Source organism: Nicotiana tabacum, chromosome 12 (assembly GCF_000715075.1).
Source record: "Nicotiana tabacum cultivar K326 chromosome 12, ASM71507v2, whole genome shotgun sequence".
NCBI lineage: Eukaryota > Viridiplantae > Streptophyta > Magnoliopsida > Solanales > Solanaceae > Nicotiana > Nicotiana tabacum.
The window spans coordinates 13958662-13971051 of NC_134091.1; the positions used below are offsets into that span (position 1 = coordinate 13958662).

The following is a 12390-nucleotide window of genomic DNA, read 5'->3' on the forward strand; positions in this document are numbered from 1 at the left end:
CGAGGCACATTGCTAGATTCTACCCCGGGTCTCAGGGTAGCATGCAGTAGGGTTCTCGTGCTATGATTCCAGCACCGGTTGCTTCATATCCTGCTCAGCCAGTTAGAGGTAGGGATCAGGAAGCTAGAGGTGGAGGTCAGGCCATTAGAGGTGGAGGTCAGACCGTTAAAGGTGGAGGCCAACCAGTTAGAGGCCATCCTAGGGACGCAGTTCAGAGTGGTGGGGCCCAGCCCTAATTTTATGCTTTTCCAGCTAGGCCTGAGGCCGAGTCATCTGATGTTGTGATTACAGGTATTGTTCCAGTTTGCCATAGAGATGCTTCAGTTCTATTTGATCCAGGATCTACTTATTCCTATATGTCCTCTTATTTTGCTTTATATCTGGTGATACCTCGTGATTCTCTGAGTGCTCATGTATGTGTGTCCACTTTGGTGGGAGATTCTATCATGGTAGATCATGTTTATTGTTTGTGTGTGGTTACTATTGGGAGTCTTGAGACTAGTGTGGATCTTCTACTTCTTGATATGGTAAATTTTGATGTCATCTTGGGTATGGATTGGCTGTCACCTTATCGTGCTATATTGGATTGTCATGCCAAGACGGTGATCCTAGCCATGCCGGGGTTACCTCGATTAGAGTGGAAAGGAACTCCTGGGCATTCTACCAGCATGGTTATTTCTTATATGAAGGATCGACGTACGGTCGAGAAAGGGTGTCTAGCCTATTTGGCTTATATTCGCGATTCCATTGCGGATGTTCCTTCTATGGACTCAGTACCAGTTGTTCGTGAATTTCCAGAAGTATTTCCTGTAGATTTCCCGGGGATGCCACCCGACAGAGATATAGACTTCTGTATTAATTTGGCTTCGGGCACTCAGCCTATTTCTATTCCACCATACCGTATGGCCCCGCCGGAACTGAAAGAACTGAAGGAGCAGTTACAAGACTTGCTTGATCAAGGATTTATTAGACCTAGTTTCTCGCCCTAGGGTGCACCAGTGTTATTTGTAAAGAAGAAAGATGGTTCAATGCGAATGTGTATAGATTATCGGCAGTTGAATAAGGCTACTATCAAGAACAAGTATCCACTACCAAGAATTGATGACTTATTCGATAAGCTTCATAGTGCCAAGATATTTTCAAAGACTGACTTGAGGTATGGTTATATAAGTTGAAGATTAGGGCATCTTATGTCCCTAAGACAGCTTTCCGGACTCGGCATGGGCATTACGAATTCCTAGTGATGTCATTTGGGCTGATAAATGCCCCAGCAACATTTATGGGTTTCATGAATCGGGTGTTCAAGCCCTATTTGGATTATTTTGTGGTTGTATTCATTGATGATATCTTGATTTACTACAGCAGTCGAGAGGAGCATGAGCGGCATCTTCGGAGTGTACTTCAGATTTGAAGAATAATCATTTATATGCCAAATTTTCAAAATGTGAATTTTGGTTAGACTCAGTTGCCTTTTGGGGGCATGTTGTATTGGCAGAAGGCATAAAAGTGGATCCTAAGATGATTAAGGTTGTTCAGAATTGGCCTAAACCTACTTCAGTTACAGAGATCCGGAGTTTCCTGGGTTTGGCAGGTTATTATAGCCGGTTCGTGGAAGGGTTTTCATCTATAGCAAACTTATTGACCAGACTGACCCAGAAAGGTGTTCCATTTGGATGGTTAGATGAGTGTGAGTTGAGCTTTCAGAAGCTCAAGATTGATTTAACTACGGCGCCAGTGTTGGTATTACACACAAGTTTAGGATCTTATACGGTGTATTGTGATGTATCTCGTGTTGGGCTTGGTGCAGTATTGATGCAAGATGGCAGGGTAATTGCATATGCGTCACGGTAGTTGAAAGTTCACGAGAAGAATTATCCTGTTCATGACATAGAATTGGCAGCCATTGTTCATGCGCTGAAGATTTCTAGGCATTACCTGTACGGTGTCTCATGTGGGGTATTTACTGATCATCGTAGCTTACAATACCTGTTCAAACAAAAGGATCTCAATTTGACATAGAGAAGATGGTTGGAGCTGTTGAAGGACTATGATATCACTATTTTGTATCACCCCAGAAAGGCCAATATGGTGGCTGATTCTTTGAGTAGAAAGGCAGTGAGTATGGGCAGTCTTGCGTATATTCCGGTAGGTGAGAGACCGTTAGAGGCAGATGTTTAGACTTTGGCTAATCATTTCGTGAGGTTAGATGTTTCATAACCCAGTCGGGTTCTAGCTTGTATAATCTCTCGATCATCTTTATATGAGCGCATCAGAGAGCAGAAATATGATTATCCTCATTTACTTGTCCTTAAGGGCATGGTACGGTACGGTGATGCCTAACAGGTTTTTGTGGGGGGAGATAGAGTTCTGCAAATGCAGGGTCGTATTTGTGTGCCTAGTGTTGACGGGCTTCGTGAATTAATTCTTGAAGAGGCACATAGTTCCAGATATTCTATTCATCCAGGTACCACCAAAATGTATCAAGATTTACGGCAACATTATTGGTGGAGGAGAATGAAGAAGGAAATAGTTGCATATGTAGCTTGGTGTCTGAATTGTCAGCAAGTTAAGTACGAGCATCAAAGACCTGATGGTTTGCTTCAGAAGTTAGAAATTCCTGAGTCGAAGTGGGAGCATATCACTATGGATTTTGTTGTTGGGCTTCCACGGACTAAGAGAAAGTTCGACGCAGTATGGGTCATTGTGGACAGGTTGACCAAGTCAGCACATTTCATTTCAGTAGAAGTTACATATTCTTCAGAACGGTTAGCAGAGGTTTACTTCCGCGAGATTGTACGCCTTAACGATGTGCTCGTGTCTATCATTTATGGTCGAGGTGCGTAGTTCACCTCGCACTTATGGAGGGATGTACAACATGAGTTAGGCACGCGGGTTGAGTTGAGTACAACATTTCATCCACAGATAGATGGACAGTCAGAGTGCACTATTCAGATATTGGAAGATATGCTTCGCGCTTGTGTTACAGACTTTGGAGGTTCTTGGGATCAGTTCTTGCTACTTGCGGAGTTTGCCTATAATAACAGCTACCAGTCAAGCATTCATATGGCTCCATATGATGTATTATACAGGAGGCGATGTCGTTCTCTAATTGGCTGGTTTGAACCGGGAGAGGCTCGATTGTTGGGTACCAACTTGGCACATGACGCCTTGGATAAGGTCAAGATTATTCAGGATCGACTTCTCACAACTCAGTCTAGGCAAAAGCGTTATGCCAACCGTAAAGTTCGTGATATTGCATTCATGGTTGGAGAAAGAGTATTACTCCGGGTTTCACCTATGAAAGGTGTAGTGAGATTCGGAAAGAAGGGCAAGTTGAGCCCTAGGTATATTGGACCCTTTGAAATTATTGAAAGGGTGGGTGAAGTAGCCTACAGGCTTGCACTACCACCTAGTTTATCAGCAGTTCATCCGGTGTTCCATGTGTCTATGCTCCAGAAATATCATGGTGATCCGTCTTATGTATTAGATTTCAGCTCTGTCCAATTGGACAAAGATTTGACTTATGAAGATGAGCCAGTAGCTATTCTAGCACGGCAGGTCTGACAATTGAGGTCTAAGAGTTATCCTTCAGTTTCAGTGCAATGGAGAGGTTAGCCGATAGAAGAATCAACCTGGGAATCTGAGTCGGACATGCGGAGTAAATATCCACACCTTTTCACCAGCTCAGGTACTTTTCTAATTCCGTTCGAGGACGAATGTTTGTTTTGAAGGTGGAGAATGTGATGACCCAAAAGGTCATCTTTAAATTAAATAATTATTTCTGTGTTCTGAGGCCTCAAATAGCACCATTCAGCTTTTCTTGACTTGCGTGCGCAGTCCGTAAATTTTTTCGGAAAGTATTTATGTGAAAAATTTATTAAAATATGAAATAGAGCTTTAAAACTCAATTGGGTTGACTTTGGTTATACCTTTTGACCGAATGGACCCGGATCAGTATTTTGACAATTTCGGTAGGACTGTATCGTGATTTGAGAATTGGGCGTATGCCCGAAATCAATTTCGGAGGTCCCTAGCTCGAGTTATCGCATGTTGTCGAAATTTTGAAGTTTAAAGGCTTAATGACTTTAAAAAATTGACCAATATTTGACTTTATTGATATCGGGTCCGTATTTTGGTTTCGGAACCCGATATAGGTCCGTTACAATATTTATGACTTATCTGTCAAATTTGGGGAGAAACAGAGTTGGTTTGACGTGATTCAGACTTCCGGTTGATAAAATATAAATTTTATAGTTTTCTTAAAAACCTTACTTGTTCGTAATTCTAGGTGTTAAATTGGTGTTTTGATCGCGCGAACAAGTTCGTATGAAGTTTTTGGACTGGTGTTCATATATGGGTTGGGATCCCGAGGGGCTCGGGTGAGTTTCAGAATATTTTTGTTCAAGAAAAGATGGCTGGAAATCTGGTATTTCCCAGTTCTGGTTTCCTTCTATGCGATCACGTGGATTCATCCGCGATCGCAAAGGTTTATTGAGCACTAATGAAAATTTGTACTATGCGAACGCATAGTATTGTCCATCATCACATAGTTGGAGAAGCTAAGGCATCGCGAACGCGTGGTCAAAGCTGCGTTCGCGAAGAAGGAGTGAGGCAGAAGTTGTAGCACGCGATTTTTGCTATGTGATCGCATTCATCTGTCCGTGATTGCGTAAGGCTGGGAAATGGTTCTTCGCGTTTGCATACGCTCTGTCGCGTTCACGTAGAGCAAAAATCGGGCAGTCTTAATATGTGCTTCGCGATCGCGAAGCATTGTCCGCGATCGCGAAGCATTGTCCGCGATTGCATAGGGTTAAAAACCTGGGCAAACAGAACTTAAGTTCTGTAAATGGGATTTCGCCCCATTTTCTACCATTTACGATTTTGAGCTCGGGTAAGACGAATTTTGGACGATTTTCATGGAAAAACATCGGGGTAAGTATTCTCTATCCTATGTTGATTATATTTCATGATTCTATACTCATTTACATCTTGAATCCGTGAATTTATGGAAGAAAAATTAAATTTTTATAAAATCTTCCAAAAATGTAAAATTAAGATTTGAAGGTCAATCTGATGTCGGAATTCGATAATTTTTGTATGGTTGAACTCGTATCGGAACGAGTGTTCGGTTTTCGTGAGTTTTCCGAGATTTGAGACGTGGGTTCCACAGTCAATATTTAAAGAAGAATTTCGAATTTTAAGCCGAAAAATTAGTAAATTTATATGAAATTAATTCCTACGATTTGTATTGAGCATATTGAATTGTTTATGACTAGATTTGAGGATTTCGGACATGAATTCGGGAGACAAATGTTTATTTGAATCTTGAGTTGGTTGCAAAGCGAGGTAAGTATCGTGGTTAACCTTAACTTAAGGGAGTAGAATTTATTTGTCTATTTGCTACGCGATTTAATGTGCGGGTACAATGTATATGTGACGTGACCAGTACTTATGCATTGTGGTTGAGTCAAAGCACACTGGAGGAATTTAATTCATTTTGAATAATTATTTATTTAATTATGATATTCCTGTTTAAGTTTATTATTGATTATTTGATCATTATTCATGGAAGTTTTATTGATTTAATTATTGTTGAATATGGTGAGAAAGAGCGTAAAAGCACGAAGGGTGATACCGTACCATTTTTATCATTTATACTATCATTGTCATAGTGAGAAAGAGTGTAAAAGCACGAAGGGTGTTGCCCGCGTTATTTTTGAGTGTAAAAGCACGAAGGGTGATGCCGTGTCATTTTTTAGTGTAAAAGCACGAAGGGTGATGTCGTGTCATTTTCAGAGAGTGTAAAATCACGAAGGGTGATGCCGTGCCAATTATTATTATTTATTTTATCAGTTTATGGGAGGAATGAGAGTAAAAGCACGAAGGGTGGTGCCGTGCCATTTTCATATTATCAGTTGCTCATTGTATTGTTGAGGAATTAATTGGTTGCTAAGTGATAATTCTTCTGCTGAAATTATTATATCACCCCCTTCGCATGTTCCCTCCCAAATTTATAAAGTGTTATTTATTGTTTTATTGTTGCTTCGTATTTGTATATACTTGTACAGGTTGTTTACGTACGTGTCCTGTCATAGTCTCGTCACTATTTCGTCGAAGTTAGGCTCGACACTTACGGAGTATATAGGGTCAGTTGTACTCATACTACACTCTGCACTTTTTGTGCAGATTTTGGAGTTGGTCCCAGCGGCGTACCATAGACGTGCTCGGATTCAACTACTCAAAGGAGACTTGAGGTATAACTACACAACGTTCGCAGTTCTGAAGTCCCATTCTATCTTATCTTAGCTGTGTATTATCTTTCAAATAACTTGAATTTTATTCAGGCCTTTATTTGTATTATTCTAGTAGCTCGTGCACTTGTGACACCAGATTCAGAATGTATTTTGATAATTCGGTATTTATGGTCTTCCGCACTTTATATCATTAATTGACTTCTATTTAATTAAATTTGTTTAAAAATAGTTAAGATTATTTTAATGTTGGCTTGCCTAGCAAGTGAAATATTAGACGCCATCACGATCCTGAAGGTGAGAATTTCGGGTCGTGACATCGTCCCATGTTGACTCTTCGGCTATGAGCTTTACTGTGCTTCCTGATCCGCCCCGACCAACGATTGCTCGAAAACCCTTTCCTAGTATCATCTTATTATAAATATTCTAGAGCGGATTTTAACTCATATTATACGTATATGAATATGTCCACAAGTTTAATTTCATGAATATATGGCCACTGAACATTACTCACTATAATAATAAAATCATAAAATAATATTTTATCCCATGATCAAAGTAAATGAATTTTACCCACTATAACAAGAAATTACTAAACTTTTTTTATTACATTAAAGTAAGTAAATTTTACTACTATAGCTATAAAGAAATTTACCTAATTCTATAACAATAAAATCACTAAACTTTATCTAATATATTATTCGAGTTACCTTGATGGATATGTTGTCGTTTTAGTAGGTAAATTTGACTATGCGTACAATCATATCTAAATTCACGTATGATCACTCATAATAACTATAAAGTCATAAAATTATCTTTTGTCTCATCAAACTACCTAAATATTAGCTATTGTAACAGGGGTTAATTGATTTTTTGACCTTTTACAAATTTGTTTTTAGTTTTATGACTCTATCTCTTTTTTTACACATAAGAGATTTACTTTTACATGTACGACATCTTTCTTTTACACGTAAGAGATCTAAAAAAATATTTTTTTAAATTCAACATTGTAGCCTTTTAGGCCTAAAACCTCTTGTTAACAGTAAATCACTGTAATTCTTTTGTCACATTAAAGTAATTGAATTGACCTTCTAAAGCGGTAGAAAATCTTATCTAATATTTTATCTGATATAACATTAAAATTACCTTGATGGATAGATTTAATTTTGTCGTTATAGTTGGTAAATCTTAGTGATTTTACTATTATAAAGGGTAAAATTCAGTTACTGTAATGAGATAAAAAAATACTTGTTCGTATTCTGTTGCAAAGGTTCGTTTTTGCTTTCCTTTTTATTTTACAGAATACTTCTTTTACCTCTTCAGGTAAATACTCAATTAAACGTGCTGTGAAGACCTGCCATATATGCGTATATACATTTGTATTTAAGCTGATACATTAACGGCTATAATTAACCAACCGACTTGAAGTTAGTGAGATAGATTCGGCAATAAACGATTTCAGAAATTACATTTCACTTCTCTGTCAACTCTATTTCTTCTCTTTTGAAAAATCAAGACTTGCTGGAACCAATGAAGCAAATGATTGACCCATCATATCATCCGAAGAAACAGAAAATACCAAAAAGTTCGAATTCACAGGGTCTAATTTTCTTTCTATCTGACAGGACAAACAAAGAAATAGGAAGGGATGGTTCTTTCATTCCATTGATAGAAGTCTAACTAGAAAAAGACTCTCTCTATTACTTTGAGGGATTGATCGATCTACATCAAAAATTCTGGCTTCCCTTCCCAGGAGCGCATCTACAGAATAAAGAGAGCACGCACCACACTCCTACTATACCAGGGCCTTTAGCTTTCACTGAGAAGAAGGTAGATTAAAAATTTTATCAAAGCCGGGGAATTTCGTCGATTTTCAAAAAGATGACTTTGTAAGTTTCAGTATGAGTAATGATATTGATAGGGAATCATTCAACTAGGGATTCCTTGCTCAAAGATGTTCATTTCTATGTGTATCAGACATGCTGAGCTCCACATATTCTTGTACAGTCAAAGAAGATCGATTCCGTAAAAGATGAGATCAGTAAATGACAATTCACTGAAATTTCATCTTTGTGAGATCGTCAATATTGTACCGAGGGCGTCTTTAGAGTATACCGAATCAGTATAGCTATCCTTCTTCTGACACAGCAACGCAATTTGAAATTCCTCCCGGGCTGGGCTCTCGCGTGTCCGGGATCCGATCAGATCTACCAGCGACCGGTTTACGGAACAAGGAGTTAAGCAAGGGCCAGGAGATTGATAAAAGAACCTGGCCGAAGTCAGTCTTGTGTTCAATTCCGCGGTTGGAAGGATTTCTTTCTGCCATCTCGGAGCGAAGGGTTAGGCAGGTAGTATGGGCCCTCTGACTTCCAGCTATGTGCTGTGCGGCTCCCGCGAAGCGAATGAAGGGAAGCTCTTCGAGCTTCCGGGGCTGCGATTCTTCCTGAATAGCCTGGATTCTCCCGTCGAGAGTCACTTTGAAAGTATTACCTAAACTCTTCCGACTGAATATGATAAAGCCTATAAAACATAGAGCTACTATCATTTCTTCATTATAAATTGAGATCTTCTTCGAACTTGATGCACAAATAGATAGAATAGCAGCAAATAGCATCTTTCTAGCCTGCATATCGCTGTTTTTTGATTGCAGCTAGCGCGCTTGACTAATAAGATAGAAAGGAGCTTTTGCCTTCCTTCTAACATAAAATATACGGAGAGAGGAATCGGCATAATAAAGTAGGAAAATTTACTGAAGAAGTGCGGGAAATATTCTTAAAAGAGCTTGGGAAGACGGGTGGATTATAGAGCTAGGGTAGGGGCAAATCGAAGGCCCATCGGGATTGGGCATGGACGAGCCTCGACTGGGCCAGCATTGATGAAAAAAGAAAAACTTCCCCCATCGCATCATTAACCGGTGTAGGATTCAAGATCAGGTCCAGGATTCGAGTCAAATCGACCTTCCCCGCTGACGAATGCCTCTTTTCTCTTCTCTGAAGTCTACAACAAACAAGTGGGAGAGGCAGGATTCGAACCTACGTAGAAAAACTTCAACAGATTTACAGTCTGCCGCTTTTGACCACTCGGCCACTCTCCCCTTCCCGGGCCGAGGCCCCCCTCTATCGATAGGATTCCCATCATTTTCAGTCTACGGCGAAGGAGACAAGGGCGAGGCACCGAACATGTTCTACCCTCAACCTCCATCCGTCATTAGTAATCTCAATTCGCTTTTCCTATTCACTAGTACACTGCGCGCTACAACTAGCAGCCCCTTTACACACAAGCTGGAGACGTATCGGCCTATATTCCCACCAATGTGATCCCCATTACTGATGGACAAATCTGTTTGGAAACAGAGCTCTTTTATCGCGGAATTAGACCCTCCCGCTTACTAGATTTCTCGTTTGTTAATTTCCTGTCTTGGTGGGAGGGAGATAAGGATATCTCGTCTTAACAATGAATCAAATGAAAGTGAAAGAAATCGAATTTCACACCTTTTTCCTTTTCTGACGGACCGGGTTGGGAAAAGGCTAGCGCGCTAGCGCGCAACGGCTGATGAAAAGCCAGCAACTTGTTAGGAGTCGCGCCTTTATTTATCATTTCGAAGGATCTTTGATCAAGAAAATAAGAAATTTGAGTTGTGAACTCTATTTGTTATCTGAATTCTCGTTCTCTCTTCATCACGATTTGCCTGCATTATTCATCGTTTTGAAGAGGGACGGCTATATTTACGATTTCAGAATTACAGTGCACTTCGCTGTCAACTCCATTTCTTCTCTTCTGAAAATATCAAGACTTGACGTGCCTTTATTCATCATTTCGATCTTAATACAAGAGAGTTAAGAAATTTGATTTGTGAACTCTATTTCATCTCTGAATTCAAGTTCTCGTGATCAAGGTTCGCCTGCATTATTCATCATTTTGAAGAAGGATCGCTAGTCAAGAATAAAGAAATCTCAGATGTCAAAAATAAATGAGAAGAATAAGAGGAAGATGAATGTAGAAGTTCAAGAAACAGCACTGGCTGAAGCAAAACAACTACATGTTGGTTCAAGAAAACAAAGTATGATGACTACTCCAACTTCTGCCATTGAGGAAGTAGAGCTGCCTGCTAAAGTGGGATCTAAACTATGGGGCGTTAAGTGCAAAAAGGACAGTGAAAAGGAAGTAGTCGCATGTTTGCTGCAGAAACACGCTGACAAAGGCTATGGTATGCAAATAAAATCGGCTGTATCCCCTGATCATATCAAGGGTTATATCTATGTCGAAGCTGATAAAGAATGCCAAGTTAGAGAGGCATGTAAGGGGCTGCGCAATGTTATCCTCAAGAATATTGTCATGGTACCACGTGACGAGATGATCGACATCCTTATGGTAAAAAACGAAGATGGCAATGATAGAATGGACCTTGCTCAGGATGTGATAAAACCATTAAAAGTTGGTGACCGTGTTAAAATTGCATCGGGGGCCAAAGAGGGCCAAACGGGTACTATAATCACAATGGAGGGTAAAGTAAATACAATTCTATTAGATCAATCTTTCGTAGCTTTTCCTGTGGATTATGACTTATGCCAACCTTTCTCCCAAGATTCAGACGGACCTAAGGCAATTAAACCAACATGTTCAGTCAATACTGTTCGTCGGATCTGGAGGCGTGACCCGTTGGTGAGGTCACGAGTTCAAATTTCTGGTGGTCCATATCACGGAATGAAGGGAATAGTTCTTGACATTAAGCCTGGAAATCATCTGATTGTCGAGCTAGAGGCTCATTCTCGCCCCGTCCATATTGCTCACGTCAATTGATTGTGCTGTAGAGCTCTGTGATAGATTATGTTAGTATAGCAGGCCTCTTCTTTCTGTAGAGTTTTAATTGTAAAAAATATCAGACATATGCCTGATCTTCTAAGTCTCTCTCTGTGATGCTTGCAGTTAAAAGATTGTAACTGTCTCTTCTATATATGATATATTCAGCCTGGTGTCTGATCAAGCCAGACGTTTAGTAGACACTTCAGAAATCGAGTTTAAGTTGTCAAAGACTATTCATATAACAAGGTTCCTTTGCTGCTGTGATGATTGCTTCAGATGTTCCTTTATAGCGACACCAACCTCATGATGTTGGGCATATTTCGATATGTGTTGATGTTACTTTACCCATGTTTTAACCGTTTTTTGATGCTATTTGATCTTTAAAATGCCCAACATGGTTTAATTATTGGTTTTATGACTAATTGAGTTGTGTGTGATGAATTAGGGTATTTGGAGTGCAAAAATATGAAGAAAAGGTGCTCTAGCTAGAGGAAGAGGGGTTGGATGCGTCGAATCCAATCTAGAGAAAAAAATCAGATTTCGTGCACCCTTAGCAGTGAAGTCGGCCCATAGCATCCGCACCTGGGCAAAGCTGAGAAGGAGGAACAAAGGGTGGATGCGACGCATCCACCCTAGCATGCGAAGCTGAGAAGTGGAGGACGAGGTGGATGCGACGCATCCACCCCAGCATCAATCCCTGAAGCTGAGTCGGATTAGGAATAGGAGAACTTTAGCCCACGACTTTTGTACGCAATATATAAGCCAAAAACGCCTCTTTTAGGGCATCTGACATATTGGGAAGGGGCAAAAAGCCACGACAAAGCTGGGGAACCACGGAATTCATCTTGAGTTTTTATTTTTCTTTTTTTTTTTTATTGATTATTATGCACTCTTGTGAATTATTTGATGATTGCATGAGCATGAGTGACTAAGAACCTTATTGTTCTAGGGTCATGGGTATACATGAATGTTGATGTTTGAAGTTTAATTTAACGAAGTTGATTTTATCATATTGGGTTGTTTATTTAATTCTATTTTTAATTATTTTGGTGAGTAGCTAACAGTGAAATACTATCTACGAATCTAGAGTTGAACTCGAAAGTGGGAACTCTAGATTGCATATAGAATTAAATAGAGCAAGTTCTTAAACCCGGGCATCGGGGAACGGATTCGCAATTGGGATAGACATATACTTAATTGCCTTGCTCGGTTGCAATACAGGAATTGTAAATGCATTCTTGTTAAACTTAATTCCATAGACATAGGTATTAAGTTAGCTTAAATAGGCGAGTAAGGACTCGACAGATTCTTATGAGTAATATCAACCCTGTCAATC

General features: G+C 39.8%; 1 non-coding gene across 1 annotated transcript; it reads right to left on the reverse strand.

The window, feature by feature from the left end:
- Nucleotides 1-9262: 9262 nt before the first annotated feature.
- On the reverse strand, nucleotides 9263-9345 carry TRNAY-GUA (transfer RNA tyrosine (anticodon GUA)). Its single transcript has one exon. It is a non-coding gene; the product is annotated as a tRNA-Tyr (tRNA).
- Between the last annotated feature and the right edge of the window lie 3045 nt (nucleotides 9346-12390).